The 14459-nt window shown below is 39.3% G+C and overlaps 1 long non-coding RNA gene across 2 annotated transcripts; it reads right to left on the bottom strand.

The window, feature by feature from the left end:
* Positions 1–4842: 4842 nt before the first annotated feature.
* Positions 4843–11463, bottom strand: LOC121541409. Of its 2 annotated transcripts, none has more exons than XR_005995751.2 (3): positions 11154–11463; positions 5676–5910; positions 4843–5370 (listed from the first exon to the last, which is right to left on the bottom strand). It is a non-coding gene; the product is annotated as an uncharacterized LOC121541409 (long non-coding RNA). The 2 variants fall into 2 exon arrangements; XR_005995752.2 differs by lacking the exon at positions 11154–11463 and adding an exon at positions 9155–9195.
* Between the last annotated feature and the right edge of the window lie 2996 nt (positions 11464–14459).

Raw genomic sequence — 14459 nt, 5'->3', positions numbered from 1 at the left:
CTTTCAGCATGACAATGATCCCAAACACACCGCCCGGGCAACGAAGGAGTGGCTTCGTAAGAAGCATTTCAAGGTCCTGGAGTGGCCTAGCCAGTCTCCAGATCTCAACCCCATAGAAAATCTTTGGAGGGAGTTGAAAGTCCGTGTTGCCCAGCGACAGCCCCAAAACATCACTGCTCTAGAGGAGATCTGCATGGAGGAATGGGCCAAAATACCAGCAACAGTGTGTGAAAACCTTGTGAAGACTTACAGAAAACGTTTGACCTGTGTCATTGCCAACAAAGGGTATATAACAAAGTATTGAGAAACTTTTGTTATTGACCAAATACTTATTTTCCACCATAATTTGCAAATAAATTCATTAAAAATCCTACAATGTGATTTCCTGGATTTTTTTCCTCATTTTGTCTGTCATAGTTGATGTGTACCTATGATGAAAATTACAGGCCTCTCTCATCTTTTTAAATGGGAGAACTTGCACAATTGGTGGCTGACTAAATACTTTTTTTTCCCACTGTAACTAGTTTGAGCCAATCAGAAAGCAGCATATGAGCCACTGTTGACACAACACCAGTAAGAAAACGCAGGAAGAAGGAAAAAAAAAAATACAGCAAATTTGTTTTAAAAAATAACATCTGATTTCAGATGGTTATAGCTTGTAAGTACAGTACTAATTATCACAGTTACATATAGTTTTGGGGAGTAACTGTTTATATGTAATCAGTTACATGTAATCTGACTACAAAAACTATATGTAAACTGTAACTGTATTCAATTACGTTACCACCAAAAATATTGTAATCAGATTACATATACTTTAAAAAAACTAGAGGACTACTTCTTGGATTACTTTTACATTCAGAAAGGATGCTTGCAAAAAAAACAAAAAACGTTATGACACCTTTCTGTTTTCTCAATAACACTCAATTTAGCATTGAAAAAAGGCACACGTTTAAGTTTGTTCCACCTGAGCGAGTCTGTCCACAATGCTTGTGGAAACAACGCTTGTTTGGCGACCGCAACCCGTGTTCTCTGCAGTCATTGAGTGTAGTGTTCATGTGGGTGGCCGGCGCACGCTTATAAAGACACTTAAGATGAAGAGATCAACTAACTCCACTTTGAGTTAGTTTCCAAGCACTTTCTTTATATTGGGCTACACTAGTGCTATTTTGGAAACAGGACAAAGGTTGTCATGTTTATAAAGGTGTTGGAACATTTTTCACAATGAAGAGGCTGACATTACACTCTACAGTACATATAGCCTACTTACCACTATCTTTTAATCTGTTATATAAAAAACAAATTAATAAAGACTGTTCAAGTACTCCATTACTGCACTTACTGACCTGTTACTCGTTAATTTTATAGGTTATTTAATTGTTTATATTTACATTCTAGTCGTTGTTATCCAGAGACATATAATAATTTCATCTGAAATAGGTGAACCTAACACATGATCATGATCATTGCAGGTAAAAAAAAAAAAAAAAAAAAGGTTTGCACTGCCCTGCAAAAAGTATATTGTTATAGAAAATCAGAATATACCAAATACGTACAACTTTTAATTGTCATAAGTAATTTTTCATTAGTAAGGCTAACAAAAATGCAGGTTGAGTGCTCACAACAGCCATGTAGGCCTGGGTGCACCCACTTGTCAGTGTTACAAATGGGAAATTATTTGTCTTTTTACCTAAACATGCCATCACCATCAGCTAGAAATAATAGCAAGCAGTGCACTGGAGTGACATTCAGATGAACTGGAATGACATTCACTCTCATAAGATGGGTGGCCAAAAAGAACAAACTGAAAGCCACACCCCCAATTAGCCAAAAATATGACCGCATTGAGGCATGTCACTGTGCTTCTATGGCTATATGCACCATGCCACTGCCTACTTCATTTGTTCATTTAGCAGCTCATAATCCAGTGCCTTTATCACAGTCAACACACCTATATTTTCGCTTTAATTAGCTTTAAAAACACAATATTTCATCTCAGCCTCATGACAAAATGTGTAGAATACCATGAGGTTAGCTTTAAAACAACAGTTTTAGAATTTTGGGGGCGTACACAGACATGTCTGCAGGACCACCCACCGACAAATTTGTTATAACAATAAAACAATTCTGTTACACTGGTATAGGGCAGAATAGCATAGCATGTGCCATCATTTCCACTCTCCTTCATTCCTTAAATTACAAAACATTACAGGTTCATGTTTTTCTTCCAATTCATATGAGCTGTCATGCAGTGCGCACATTGTGTGTGTGCGTGTGTGTGTGTGAGAAAAGAATGCAAACAAGCAGCCAATTCACATTCTTAAAGGGAGTGCTCCTAATCTCAGTTTGTTACCTGTATAAAAGACACCTGTCCACAGAAGCAATCAATCAATCAGATTCCAAACTCTCCACCATGGCCAAGACCAAAGAGCTCTCCAAGGATGTCAGGGACAAGATTGTAGACCTACACAAGGCTGGAATGGGCTACAAGACCATCGCCAAGCAGCTTGGTGAGAAGGTGACAACAGTTGGTGCGATTATTCGCAAATGGAAGAAACACAAAAGAACTGTCAATCTCCCTCGGCCTGGGGCTCCATGCAAGATCACACCTTGTGGAGTTGCAATGATCATGAGAATGGTGAGGAATCAGCCCAGAACTACACGGGAGGATCTTGTCAATGATCTCAAGGCAGCTGGGACCATAGTCACCAAAAAAACAATTGGTAACACACTATGCCGTGAAGGACTGAAATCCTGCAGCGCCCGCAAGGTCCCCCTGCTCAAGAAAGCACATATACAGGGCCGTCTGACTTTTTCCAATGAACATCTGAATGATTCAGAGGAGAACTGGGTGAAAGTGTTGTGGTCAGATGAGACCAAAATCGAGGTCTTTGGCATCAACTCATCTCGCCGTGTTTGGAGGAGGAGGAATGCTGCCTATGACCCCAAGAACACCATCTCCACCGTCAAACATGGAGGTGGAAACATTATGCTTTGGGGGTGTTTTTCTGCTAAGGGGACAGGACAACTTCACCGCATCAAAGGGACGATGGACGGGGCCATGTACCATCAAATCCAGGTGTTCTTTGGATGCAACTCAGCATTCTTTGTCCTCCAAACACGATGAGTTGAGTTTTTACCAAAAAGTTATATTTTGGTTTCATCTGACCATATGACATTCTCCCAATCCTCTTCTGGATCATCCAAATGCACTCTAGCAAACTTCAGACGGGCCTGGACATGTACTGGCTTAAGCAGGGGGACACGTCTGGCAATGCAGGATTTGAGTCCCTAGCGGAGTAGTGTGTTACTGATAGTAGGCTTTGTTACTTTGGTCCCAGCTCTCTGCAGGTCATTCACTAGGTCCCCCCGTGTGGTTCTGGGATTTTTGCTCACCGTTCTTGTGATCATTTTGACCCCACGGGGTGAGATCTTGCGTGGAGCCCCAGATCGAGGGAGATTATCAGTGGTCTTGTATGTCTTCCATTTCCTAATAATTGCTCCCACAGTTGATTTCTTCAAACCAAGCTGCTTACCTATTGCAGATTCAGTCTTCCCAGCCTGGTGCAGGTCTACAATTTTGTTTCTGGTGTCCTTTGACAGCTCTTTGGTCTTGACCATAGTGGAGTTTGGAGTGTGACTGTTTGAGGTTGTGGACAGGTGTATTTTATACTGATAACAAGTTCAAACAGGTGCCATTAATACAGGTAACGAGTGGAGGACACAGGAGCATCTTAAAGAAGAAGTTACAGGTCTGTGAGAGCCAGAAATCTTGCTTGTTTGTAGGTGACCAAATACTTATTTTCCACCATAATTTGCAAATAGATTCATTAAAAATCCTACAATGTGATTTTCTGGATTTTTTTTTCTCAATTTGTCTGTCATAGTTGACGTGTACCTATGATGAAACTGACAGGCCTCTCTCATCTTTTTAAGTGGGAGAACTTGCACAATTGGTGGCTGACTAAATACTTTTTTCCCCCACTGTATATATACATATATACACACACACACACACACACACACACACACACACACACACACACATACAGTACCAGTCAAAAGTTTGGACACACCTACTCATTCAATGGTTTTTCTTTATTTTGACTATTTTCTACATTGTAGAATAATAGTGAAGACATCAAAACTATGAAATAACACATATGGAATCATGTAGTAACCAACAAAGTGTTAATCCAATCAAAACATATTTTATATTTGAGATTCTTCACAGTAGCCACCCTTTGCCTTGATGACAGCTTTCCACACTCTTGGCATTCTCTCAACCAGCTTCATGAGGTAGTCAACTGGAATGCATTTCAATTAACAGCTGTGCCTTGTTTAAAGTGAATTTGTGGATTTTTTTTTCTTCTTAATGCGTTTGAGCCAATCAGTTGTGTTGTGACAAGGTAGGGGTGGTATACAGAAGATAGCCCTATTTGGTAAAAGACCAAGTCCATATTATGGCAAGAACAGCTCAAATAAGCAAAGAGAAACAACAGTCCATCATTACTTTAAGACATGAAGGTCAGTCAATCCGGAAGATTTCAAGAACTGAACATTTCTTCAAGTGCAGTCGCAAAATCCATCAAGCGCTATGATGAAACTGGCTCTCATGAGGACCGCCACAGGAGAGGACGACCCAGAGTTACCTCTGCTGCAGAGGATAAGTTCATTAAAGTTACCAGCCTCAGATTGCAGCCCAAATAAATGCTTCACAGAGTTCAAGTAACAGACACATCTCAACATCAACTGTTCAGAGGAGACTGTGTGAATCAGGCCTTCATGGTCGTATTGCTGCAAAGAAACCACTACTAAAGGACACCAATAAGAAGAAGAGACTTGCTTGGGCCAATAAACACAAGCAATGGATATTAGACCGGTGGAAATCTGTCCTTTGGTCTGATGAGTCTAAATGAGAGGCATGCACAATTAACCATAAAAACATTTTATTAAGGATATACCTTTCTGTATCCTTGGTGACCTGTGATAGAGACATTGTCCTACAGGTAACAGTTATTCTTGTTCTTAGAATCACTTGTGTTCAAGAAACAGGTTACTATCTACACAAAGTGTTCAACTACTGTAGGTTTCCTTTATAATGGTTTCCAACATCTGATTGTCAGAACCTCATTGAAGAGCAAGAACATCTCAGTATTGTTATTATTTTTTGCAGAACATCTTATTGAACACGTGGTAACAAAGTGGCACTATCATTTTGACTGAACACTTCAAGCAGTTCAAGGACAATGGATCAGCCTGCCCTCCTATTCCTCATCAGTACAGTTACTAATATTAGCAGTATCATTGGGGATGATATTCCTTCTCGGTTTCTATCAGCTATGGAGACAGGTCATCAGCCAGAACCTCCTGTGAAAAAGGAGCACAAATTATGCAAAAACGATAGCATGGATGGAAACCTAAAACACAGATTATCAATGTACAACTCATGATAAGTGGACTAGTCACAATTCAATTCACATCTGTTTTTCATTGTTCACAATAACTGTATGCTCCGGTTTAGTGCATGTTGTCATAACCAATCACTCATTCACTCAATTTACCCAAGTGTGGTCTATTGAGTAGTTAAATTAGGTGTTGTAGCACAAGTAGGGATGACAATGTTCACACTGTTGCCCATTAGGCAAGAAAGAGGAACACTGAACTAGACTAACCAAATGTGCAAATCCATTGCTCTTTAATCCATTCCATGAAGGGGAGTAGCCAGTGCAGACCATTGGAAGAAAGGGGGGGGTCAGTGTATCAAGACATCTTGCTTCCTATTGGAGAGCATCCTTATCTGTCTGATGGTGGGCAACTTGGTCAGCAGCATCTGGAAGACAGGAGGAAGCAGTGTCTGCTTGCGGAGCTGCTGGGGTTGCCCATACACAGCAATGACGTCATAGTTTCCTGATGGTTGGAACACAAAATAGATTAGTTAAAAGGCACACTGTCAGGTCTAGGGCAAATTAGCTAATATAGAAAAGGCTTTTCTTCCAAAAATAACTTTTGTAGCCTTCAAATCAGACAACAGGAACTCATTATCAATTCATATCATAGATGATCTGCCCCCTAACAGAGTCTCTGGTACTGTCCCCTGCGGGATATAATAATTAAATACTGTAACGTTGACATTTACTGGCATGCAAACGAAAGCTTGACTTACAATAAACAAAATGTCACATACAAGAACTCAGTGGGCGAGGATCATGGGACTACAATATTAATAGAATTTGCTATAGAGTAGTTATATTGAGGGAGTTTAATTAAACTGGACCGGAGTGCACCAGGCTATGGCCCGTGACGTGCATGGGCAAAAGCGGTGAGGGAGGAGCGCCCTGCTCAACTCGAACAGTAATCTGCGCCGCCAAATTATATTGTCAACAAGACATCATGGTTCATTGTTCAGAAACATACAACATGTATTTTCCATAAAGTATATGTTAGAATTGTATTAATTTTACTTGGGAAGGCAGATAAAGTACATATTCGTTTTTTTCCAAGAGCAAACAACACTCTGAATCCTAAATAATTACTCCACGTTCTTGACATATGTCACTTTGTTTTGAGCCGACTTCGCCGTGGGCTTTGAACAAGGCACCCTCAGCTACAGGGCAGCTACAGGGCAGCCCAATTTTCAAAAACAATCACTTTTCACCCGGTGCAATCTCCGCCCACCCAGGCCAGCTTAATCGAATCCCCTCATTGTAATATCACTATAACCCTCAGCTACAGGAATAGGCGTATAGGTGGTTGAGAGAGCACACAAGGGCTACATCCCAATTCTCCACCCTTCTCTTATGCTGTGCACTTGCAAACTCCTCATCATGGATGTTTGAAAGTGCACACTTCGGTAAAAGGGAGGACCATCAGGACACAAATAAGCAACATGACAGTAACTCTGCAACAAGTCCAATTCATTTGAGTAATGCCTATGAGGAGAAAGGGAGCTCCACACACGGTCTGTTCACAGTGTGACATAATGTGTCTTTGGGTTGCACAATCACTGCCAAGTAATGGCATGTAATGACTTGCAAACATACAGTAAATGGTATCTACCTCTATGCTTGCAACCTCTGCCTCCTATCTATCCAAGTAGTAGTACCTAATATGGGATACTTACTTCCACAATGTCTTGTTGTGAAGGTAGCTAGCTAGCTAGGCTAGCCAGTGCCAGTGGGCTAGCTAGCGACTGTAATGTTTGCCAGTAACATTAGCCAGTAGTGCCTCTTCATAGCTAATTAGGTACTAGCAAGCTAGCCTTTGATCATGACTCTCAGTTCCATTACATTACACATCAGTCATTGGACAAAGGTGTCTACTGTAGGGGAAATTTTGTTAAGATCACCAACGCTTGGTCTGAACATTACAGGCATCGCTTGCGGTACAGTTTTGGAAGCATAAGGACCTTATCTTTCATATCAGGCCTAAAATTATACAAAATAAAAAAAGGTTAAATTGATACACACCTTGATAGGGTTAGGGTTAGTGTTCCCACGTGGCCATATCTCCATGTTACAGCGCAAGAGGTGACCACCTGTGCTAATTAGCTATCTAGAATGCTTCGAACACCAGTGTGTAAGCGTAACTCGGGAAGCGTAGCGTAAGTGTAGTTTCGTTGGATGGAGGCACCCATAGCTGTTGATTTGGGCAAAACTGCTACAGTAAGTGTATCTTTTATATTTGAAGGATTCTTTCTCGCTGATGAAAGATAAGGGCTATATGTTTCGAATGCTCTATCACAAGAGATGATTTATTGAAGTTTCTAAACATTAAAACACAGCGTCGGGATTGTAGTTCACATGAGGCAGTCGTGGGCGATTCTAATGGCTGAGAACTGTAGGGAGAAGGCAGAATGCCACCTAAAGTTTTCGAAAGCTACTAGCTAGCTATCTAACCTACCGGTAGCTAGCTACATATAATTGCCAATTAGCCATATTAGCTAGCTACTAGTAGCTCCCAGTATCCCCTCCGCTGAGCTTTATAGTCCCCTCCCACACACTGGATGTTCTTCTTCTTCTTTTGTGGGGTTTCTCACTGGCTTTTGTTGCCGGGATAGCCTAAAAACATGCCACATCAATACAGCTATGACCGAAAGTGACTGTTGACAGCAAGCACAGGCAACGTCTTCTACCTCACGTTACCGGAACCCCGCCCACAGTGTTTGATTGACAATCAACACAAGTCGAAAACAATAACGCAACTAAGGAAACAAAACAGTAAAATGAAGCATCGCGATTGATTTATCGAATTTGATTGATTATTCAAATTTTGACAGTCTAAACCACACAGAGTATGGAAAGAAATGGTCAATTGCAAATTCATGCTATCACAACAAGGAAATGAAATGGAAAACATGATAAATGATTTGTCATTTAAGCATTTACAGTTGATTTTTAAATGTGTCAGTGTTGTACTGGATAGCACCATGGAAATGAAATATCAAACACAATTTGCTATTTATTTTTCAAATTGGCAGATATTATGCATACTCAATCATGAACATGATAATGCAATATCTTTTTTGGCATTTCAATTAGAGTTTTGTCACAAAAAATGCATACCCGTTTAGGAAAAGGAATTGCAAACATGATATTGATTTATAATTTGCACATTTGCCTTTCCAATTGAGTTTTGGCAGCTAAATGTTTCCATTCCCAGCTAGAGACATCTCCATGGAAACGAATCCATTGGCTGAGGTTGGATGGGATGTGGAGGGATATGAAGAGGTCAAGACATGCGGTTTCCTTGGAAACTGTGCACATGGCTCTAGCCTTGCTCCCGCCCTTTCTCCGACTGGCGCTCGCAAGGGGGGTCAGGGTTTTTTAATTGGCTGAAATTCTGCCTCTATGCTTGACACCTCCTCCGTGACAGAGTCTCGAGCTATTAAAGGCGAAATGAAAGGCAATTCTATACCCATTCATTAAATTCGGGTGAAGTTAATCGATCAATAATATAATAATACTTTTAGCAAAAAAATGTATCTTTAAATTTACAATCTGTAGAAACTATGAGAATAGAAAGGTTCAGAACTTTTGTGAAACATCACAGCACAGTGTTGTTGTCCATTAGTTTGCTCCAATTAGGGGAGGGGTGGTAGGGTTAGGGGAAAATAATAAAGGAAAATATATTTAACAAAAAAAAACAGCTTCACCTGGAATGCTTTGAATGCATATGTTCCCACATATGCTGAGCACTTGTTGGCTGCTTTTCCTTCCCTCTGCGGTCCAACTCATCCCAAACCATCTCAATTGGGTTGAGGGCGGGTGATTGTGGGGGCCAGGTCATTTGATGCAGTACTCCATCACTCTCCATCTTGGTCAAATAGCCCTTACACTGCCTGGAGGTGTGTTGGGTCACTGTCCTGTTGAAAAACAAATGATAGTCCCAATAAGTGCAGACCAGATTGGATGGCGTATCGCTGCAGAATGCTGTGGTAGCCATGCTGGTTAAGTGTGCCTTGAATTCTAAATAAATCACAGGCAATGTCACCAGCAAAGCACCCCCACACCATCACACCTCCTCCTCCATGCTTCACGGTGGGAACCACACATGTAGAGATCATCCGTTCACCTACTCTGCGTCTCACAAGGACACAGCGGTTGGAACCAAAAATCTTAAATTTGGACTCATCAGACCAAAAGACAGATTTCCACTGGTCTAATGTCCATCGCTCGTGTTTCTTGGTCCAAGCAAGTGTCTTCTCCTTATTGGTGTCCTTTAGTAGTGATTTATTTGCAGCAATTAGACCATGAAGGCCTGATTCACGCAGTCTCCTCTGAACAGTTGATATTGAGATGCGTCTGTTACTTGAACTCTGTGAATAATTTATTTTGGGCTGCCATTTCTGAGGCTGGTAACTAATGAACTTATCCTCTGCAGCAGAGGTAACTCTGGGTATTCCTTTCCTGTGGCGGTCCTCATGAGAGCCAGTTTCATCATAGCGCTTGATGGTTTTTGCGACTGCACTTGAAGAAATGTTCAAAGTTCTATATCAAATTATACTAGCTGTATAACTGATTATAGAGCTATATGTGTGCAATTGTTTTGCATGGAATAATCTGACATTTGTAGTTCTGAATATGCTCTTCAAGAGGTTATGATATTACAACCAAAGAGTTATAACATTTATTTAAAAATCTCTTGAAAATGGCATGCAGTTGTCAATGGTTTTAGCAGAGATTGGGATCTCCTTGACCCCCAGCAGGCAAATTGAACGTTCTGCACCTTATTGTGACGTTTTATTGATAACGACCTATTAGACAGGTTTGGATTTCTCCCTGACCAATATGGCTGCCATTTTCACCCCATTCTGGAACTTTGAGGGTTTATGACATAGCCCATCTACTAATTTAATAGGATCTGTATGTGTGCACCACCGCACATATTCCCAATAGTTCATTATAAAGGACAATAGTTTTATTTTTTATTGGTCATGTTGTCGGTATTTATTTAATCATCCACAGTAGCATATAAACAGCATAACAGGTCATATATAGGGAATATTGCTGCGTTCGTAACCAAGTGGGAATTTACCACATTAAGGCTGGGAAAAATCCACTTGAATGGCCCTCCAACTGGTAATTACTAGTGGGAAACTAATCTATCATCCTGAACTCCCACATGCTGACCCCTGACATCACCTACTAAGGAAATTACCTCATAACAGCATTTTCGGCAGTTAAATGCAACAACAAAATATTTATAGAAAGCAATCTATTAATATGTTTTTGGAACACAATCATTTGTTTACAAGCATGATAGCTGTATGTTTTGTTTATGCAGCATGTTGGCCATTAGCCAATCAGCGTTTCTCAGCAGAGTTAAAAGCACCTGAATGCATCCAAATGGTATTTACAACTCCACAACCGGTAAATTCCCACCACCAACTTAATTACAAACACAGCATTAGTCACAGCTGGGATGGTGCAGGGCAAACCCTTATTTTACATTTTCCATTTTTAGTCATTTAGCATCAAAGCATTATCTATCAACTAGCACAACGCATTATATATTTATAGGCCAAACGAGCTTGTTGGAAGCTTTTTAAATTCAGAAATCACAAGAGGAGGATATGCATTGCGCAATATATAATTATTTATCTAAAAGGCGCTTTCAATAAAACATGAATTGATCAATATAGAGGATCTTACCGTACGGTTACAACACATCATCGTCATAAGATACAATGCATCCGCTAAAGGCTATACTTCTAGCAAAAAACAACCAAAGAACTGTGATATTTTGGTCAATAACGTGACTTTTGTCTGATCTCTCAAAAATCAGTCACATAGATATCAGATACGAAGCAGGTCGAGGGCAAATAAGCTTCTTCTCAGCAAATGCTGTGCGCCCCGTGGAGCGTTTTCTGTAAAAAATTACCAGAAATAACGGAGGCGAGCGGCTCTCTGAAGCAGCAACTGGCGAATTATGTTTAAGTTGATTACTTTGCCTTTAAGTTCAGAAGGCATCTATCTACCAAGCACCAAAAGCTCCGCCCCTGATATTTTACCTTCAAGTCCCTCCTGCCACTGGAGTGCCTGCGAGTGTCTCTGGTAACGCAAATCACAACTTCAATTCCCACAATGCATTCATGTGAGGTCTTGTAGCCTAGTTATCTGACTTCATTTTAGGGACTTTTGATGGATGAGTATGTTATATCAAAACAATATTCCATGTTGCATCACTTGCAAGAGAATTGACAGGCGTTATGTTATTTCTGCGCATTTATGTCTGGAGTTGTTGTTAAAAATCAAGAATGCATATGATGCAGGAATTCTATGAGTTAGCCTAATCAATGTAAAAGTTTGGAATAATATTTCAGTATAAAAGCAATGGACATTATTTAGCTTCATGTTACCCCCAAACAGTTTTAACAACTTGATGTTATATATTCAAATGTAATGTTATTGCAATGTCCTTATAGGGTATTTAATAACCATTTTACTTTTGTGCATAAAAAACACATTTGCGCATGAAAACGTTACATTGTTATATTGGAGTAATATTATGTATTCATACAAAATGTTTAAGATTACATTTGTTGCATGACACACGTGAAAAAAAAAACATGTCTGTCATTGTTGTCAATAAACTGTCGACGGATGTGATGTGTAAAGAAGCATGTCAAAAGACAAGAGTGCTGTTACCAAAAGTCCCCCATTGCCGTGTGATACGCTTTACCGCTGACATATCCTTTATTTTTACCCATCTACAATAAGGTGCCCTTCTTTGATAGGCACTGGAAAACCTTTGTGAAATAAATGTATGTTTGAGTTTGTATTTTCTATGATTGGTTAAATCAAGCCGTCTGAAACACAGACACACACACTACAAAGACAAGTGCACTGCAAATACATGCACTAAATGCACAACACACATAAACACACACACAGACTGACACACACAGGTCGAGCTCTAGCCTTTTGGGGGCCCGGAGTGAGATTTGTTTGGGGGGGGGGGGCTCTCTTGAGGTTTGTTTCCTGAAATTCGACTCATTTTGCTATGGGGCGTAGAGAAAATGTTGCAGTTTGAAAGGAAGTTTTCTGCAATTCTATATATTTTGCCATGGGGCAGAGAGAAAACGTTGCAATTTTATAACACATTTCATGCAATTCTACCCATTTCGCTATGGGGTGGAGAGACATTTTTGCAGTTTTAAAGCTAATTTCCTGCCATTCTACACACTTTAATTATATATATATATTTTTTTCCTTTAATATTTTCTGCAAACCCTACCACCCCTCCCCTAATTGGAGTAAACTAATGAACAACAACACTTAGGCTTCTACTTCCAGCTTATACATAGTATATACATTTTACGGACACAATCTATTTTACAATAGTTACATTTTGTTTGTTTTTAGTCCTGTCCTTCCTCTACCCTCAACCTGTCATATCTATTTCTGATGTCCATCCAGTTTGATTTCTATTTGCCATATTTTTAACTGTGCTGTTTCACAAAAGTTCTGAACCTATATACATTTTACAGACACAGTATATTTTACATTTGTTATCTTGTTGTTATTAGTCCCACCCTTCACCTCCATTCAACCCCTCCCATCTATCTCTTAACACCATCCATATTGGATTTCTATTTGCATATATTTTTCAACTGTGCTGTGATGCTTCACAAACGTTCTGAACCTTTCTGTTCTCATAGTTTCTACAGATTGTAAATTAAAGATTAACATTTTTGCTAAAAGTATTATTATATTATTGATCGATTGACTATGACTTTTCAAATCACCCAGTATTGCCATCTGCAGCGTTAGCTCCAGGTAAATGTTGCAATTCTTCAGCCATTCCTGGACCTGTTACCAAAAACAAGCTACATATGGACAGTACCAAAATAAATTATCTAATGACTCTGTCTCTTCGCATAAAAATCTGCAGAGCTGGGAAGGTTGTATCCCCCATATATATAACATTCTATTGGTTGCAAGAATTTTGTATAATCATTTAAATTGAAAAATTCTAAATTTTGAATCTGGCGTCATTTTGCGTATCATTTCATAAACCATGTGCCATGGAATCGGTACATTGAAAATCTCTTCCCAACTATTTTACAATCTATATGGCACAGCTGTACATTTTTTGGTCCTTAAATGAAACTGGTATATTTTTTTATTTGTCACAATTTTCTTTAACCAATTTTGGTCTTTAATGCAGGGCCGACAAACAAGTTCCTTACTTTCCCCCCTTCCACTTGCCTCTTCCATTTCTGTGGTAATGCTGCAAAAGAGCAGAAATGTCCATATATTTTAGTTAGCTGCATGTGTGACATAACTCCACCAGTCCTATTTATGATATAATTTACAAAGATTATATATTTTCTTTTAATTGTATCAGAAAATAATGTTTTTTTTAATCAATTAGTATATTTGAATTTAACCACAATATTTGTTGTATTATTTGTTCTGTCTTTTCTGGTGGATTAAACTTAAATTGCAACCAACTTTCTATGGCTTGTTTTTAAAATAGCAATATTTTGGAGATTATTTCATTTTCAAATAACCGAAAGTGAGAGGTTTTAATCTGAATAAAGGGGAAAAGGCCATTCTTGAACATGGGGTGAGACATTCTTACTAATTTGCTAGAGAACCAGATCGGATTTAAGTATAACGTTTGTATGACTGACGCCTTTAGTTAGAGGTATAATGCTTTAATATTCAATCATTTCTGCCCTCCGAATTCATATTCATTATATAAATAGGCCCTTTTAATTTTGTCTGGCTTGCCATTCCAAATAAAATGGAATCTTTTTTGCTCATATAATTTAAAAAGCAGGTCGCTAGGTGTAGGCAAGACGATAAGCAAATAGGTCAACTGGGATATGACTAAAGAGTTAATCAGGGTGATTTTTCCACAAATAGACAGGTATTTTCCTTTCCATGGTAGCAAGATCTTATCTATTTTTGCTACCTTTCTTTTAAGATAATTTGAGTGAGATAATTTAT

The sequence above is a fragment of the Coregonus clupeaformis genome, chromosome 27, assembly GCF_020615455.1.
Source record: "Coregonus clupeaformis isolate EN_2021a chromosome 27, ASM2061545v1, whole genome shotgun sequence".
Taxonomy (NCBI): domain Eukaryota; kingdom Metazoa; phylum Chordata; class Actinopteri; order Salmoniformes; family Salmonidae; genus Coregonus; species Coregonus clupeaformis.
The sequence above is the reverse complement of the archived record's forward strand: the minus strand, read 5'-3'. Positions and strand labels throughout refer to the sequence as shown.